The sequence below is a fragment of the Equus caballus genome, chromosome 29 (genome assembly GCF_041296265.1).
Source record: "Equus caballus isolate H_3958 breed thoroughbred chromosome 29, TB-T2T, whole genome shotgun sequence".
In the NCBI taxonomy this organism is placed as follows: Eukaryota; Metazoa; Chordata; class Mammalia; order Perissodactyla; family Equidae; genus Equus; species Equus caballus.
In genome coordinates, this window is record NC_091712.1 from 36,414,414 (window position 1) to 36,418,472 (window position 4,059).

The following is a 4,059-nucleotide window of genomic DNA, read 5'->3' on the forward strand; positions in this document are numbered from 1 at the left end:
ATTATTATTATTATGTTTTTCTTTATTTTTAGAAAGCTGTCATCTTTATTAGTGATTTCATTTTCTACAATGTCAATTATGTTTTTTATTACAGCTGAAGCCAACTTTAATTTTTCCACTGTGATATCTCTCTCATTTTCTTTTTATTTCTTTGCCAGAGACATTCACAGTTCAACATTCTCCCTATTCTCCTATTTTTCCCGTTTTACATTTATTTGACATATTTATGACAAATACTTTTTTCTTAAGTGAAATCTGCATTCTTTGGCTCAAGGTCAATCTTGTTGTTGTTTTTTTTTATCCTTGAATGAGATAAAATCTAACACTGTTGATATTTGCAAAGGACATTATTCCTTTGATGGATATCACTTTCTATCTTAGTGTTTCCAGGATCTCACAATCATTTTATCTGCCCTCTCCAGTGATATGTATCTTCCCTAGCCAAATTCCAGGATCAAGCAAACATTTAAATAGCTTGGTTCCACAAAAGTTAGGCAGAATGTTATCCTGTGTCTCTTGTCTTTTATTCTGAATACTAGGAAATAAATTAGTTCCTAGAAAATTTAAAACATTCTGTAAATTCTCAGAATGTATTCTCTTCAGGATTTTGCAGTAATCTACTAATTTCTGTCTCCTCCTTTATGTTTAAGAATGCAATGCTCTTTAAACCCATCAATTTTCAGTCTTGTACAAGGGAAAGTTGTGGACTTCCATAGAGCAGAGATAGATGGTGACAAGGTGTGGGAAATAAGGTGAGGGAAATGTAGTCCTGATCGACTCTGAAATAAGAACTAAGAGTTAAGAGTAACTCCAAACTTTCTCATTGGCGCCTTGCATTATAGTCTTTATTGGATGCTATTTTGGTGGATAAAATCTTCCTCTCTCTATTAGAGTATTCTTATTTCAGATATTCGAACATAGATTATCCTCTAATCATTTGTTAACCGGCCTGGCATATATAATCTTTCAGCACTCAGATTTAAAAATATATTATCAGTATTCTTGTTTTCATCTCCTATTATATTTTTCTATATTTTCATGGGTATATCAAAAGTCTGGCACAAAGGAGTAGCTATTACCAGAAAGTCAGACCATTTACTTTCTAACACGAATTTCAGTCTTTAAAAATAGTTGGTAAATGCTCTTTACTGCCTGTTGATACATTTGCTTTAATGATTAAGATTTCTTATAATATTCAAAACTCTTAAATAATGAAAAAATTTAATGTAATCCCCTTTCAGAAAATTTCACATGGATTGAATAGCTGATGATATGCCTTTAAAAAAACTGTGAAAACAATTTTTCTTGAACTTTGGAGAAGTATAACTTGAAAGAAAAGTAGACTTTTGTTTTAAAATTCATATTTTTACGATTATGGAACAAATTTTGTGCAACTATATAGAAAAATATGAAATTCCAATTTAGAATTCCATCATGAAACTACACCATTCTAATTTCTCCATGCCACGGTTTGTTAATATTCCACAAAGTCCCAGGATGCAACTATAAGACTGCATTCAAATCTATGAACATGAGGCAATCATGCTCAGCAGAGTATAACAATAATTATAATAGAGATTAAATAAAAATAATTAGAAAAAGTTCATCTAGTTTTGATGTATTAATTATTCTGACCCTGTTCTATTCAGAGTCTAATTATCTGGTTCAGTGAAAATGCCAAGATTTCTACGACTCATAAAAATTACATTCAAGTAATTATGTCAGCAAACTAAACAGTATTCATTTACCATGCCTTTTTATGCACACATTTGAATATGCTTTTTTAACTGTTTTTGCTCTTTGTTCCTATTCATGGGAAATAATACCTGTAGAGAAATTTGAAAGTCAGTTGCACTCAGAGCGTAATGTGCAATTCTTGCTGATAGTTTTCTTTTGTAAGACTGCTGTAAGTCTCATATAACCTTTGTTTAAAAAACATGAATTAAAGTTCACTCTTCAGTTGTTTCAAAGAAATCTTTAAAACCTGTAGCTGTAGTTAAAAAAAAAAGTTTAAAGCGCTAATACAAAGCATCTCTTAGAAAGTTTCTCACCTTGGGTCGCTCAGAAGCTGACTAAGTAGGTCTCTATAGTTATTTCTGCTATGCATATTTCCTTTAGAGACATATTATGGCATTCTAGAAAAGAGACTGGATTGAGAAAAAATATATGTGTATCTAATATCTTAAACTCACCAGTAAAGTGAAAATATTGCTAAAGATTCTAAATCATTCAGCATTTGTAAGCCATGAGAATTTTTACACTGTTATGGCACAATTAGGAATTTCTTAATGCTAACAGCAGGATAACTTTGTGTAATAAAGACAGAGAGTTACACTAGTGAGGAACTCAACATCTACTATATTCTTTGTAATCTATTTTACTATTTTTACTAAAATATTTGATAGACATTTTAAGAAAAAATTTGTTACATGAAGTATTCACATTATCACTTTACTTCTATTTTCTTCTTCGTGTGGATAGACAGACACAAACTTCGTTGAAAATATAACGTTTAATTATATTCACTTTGGGGAGAATATGTTAACAGTTAAGGCTTGAACTACTTTCTTGATGGTCTAGTAATAAGATATATCTACGCACACAAATATGCATATAGTTAGAGCCTATTTGTTGAAAGGGGAAATATGTCTTCCAGGGTTCCTAGTTTATCTTTCAGGTCCTACAAACTAGTTCCAAACTTTATCCAAGATGGGCAGGAGCTGAAGAATTGAGGGCTACTAAAATGGATGGAGTTGAAATGAGACAAAGAAGAGAAGAAGGAGTTAGAAATATGTACATAGAAGACACCCACAACCAAGGCAAATGGGCAAGTCTTTGTCACGGCTGTCACGTAGCTGTTAAACACAGATTGCATCTAGATGAAATTGAAGTGAGGCTAGTGATGGAGCCGGCGGTGGAGACAAGTGGTCCCAATGATGTGACTCCTTTGTGTCTATATATCCATAAAAATCACCCTGCCAGGACCTACAGAGTAGAATTTTGTTCTTAATCTCCACTTTTGAGCATACATTGAGGTGTTGGTTAAACATATCGAAGCATCCTGAGAAATGATAAAACACTACAGAGAAAACATCCTTCTTTGAATTGGTCAGCTGCACTCTGGACCTTAACGTGTCCAGAAATATCAGACATTGGAAATGAAGCACTAACATTTTATAAGTAGCAGTCTGCATCCAGGCTTTATGTCAAATGAGAACCTAACATTTCTCACACAGTAGTATAATCATATATACACAGAGTGTCACTTCCCACCCCTGATCCCCCCTTCAAATAACCAAAGAGTTAGAAGTAACTAAATTTTGTGTTTTGATGTAGAATGTCTCATTTTGACACCTGTTAAGCAGACTCCTTGATCACAGTGCTCTTATTTCCTGTAGCTGAGAAATAGAAAATAAGATAATAATAGGAATGTAATCTTATAATTCACCACGCAAATACATGGCTCTGACAGGCAGTGTTGTGAAGAGGATTTGACAATGACTTCATGGAGGAATAGGTCATCTCACCCGGTTTGGGTAACCAATCTTGCCACATGCTGTGCCCTCCTCACCATACCTCATCTCACTGGGATGAGCAGAATTCCACAAGATTGCCTTTAGGGCATTCTCTCCTGCACCTCAATCAGCTGCCCATTGACGTGCCCCATGTGGAATATCTCAGGGCCTTTTCTGGTGACACTGGGAGGACAGCTCAGGATCTCCCCCAAACCTTCCAACTTGTCAGTAGTGTTCCCATCCCGTCCGTGGCTCCCTGCCCTCCTGTAACTTGACCAAGAGGGCTAGAGCTCTTCTCAGGGACCTGCTTAAACCTGAGTCCCAGATGCATCCCTTTTGGTCCCCTTTCTTCAACCTTGGTGAAACTCTCTCATTTTGGAGCCAGAAACATTGTTGTAACAGCTAAGTGTAGTAATTAAAACTATAGAGTCAGACTGCTGTTTTCAAATCTTTTCCTTAGCAGCTGTATGATCTTGACAAATTACTGAACTCCTAATGTTTGCAATGTGGGGAAACAATGGCTGCTACCTCATAGGTAGTTTGA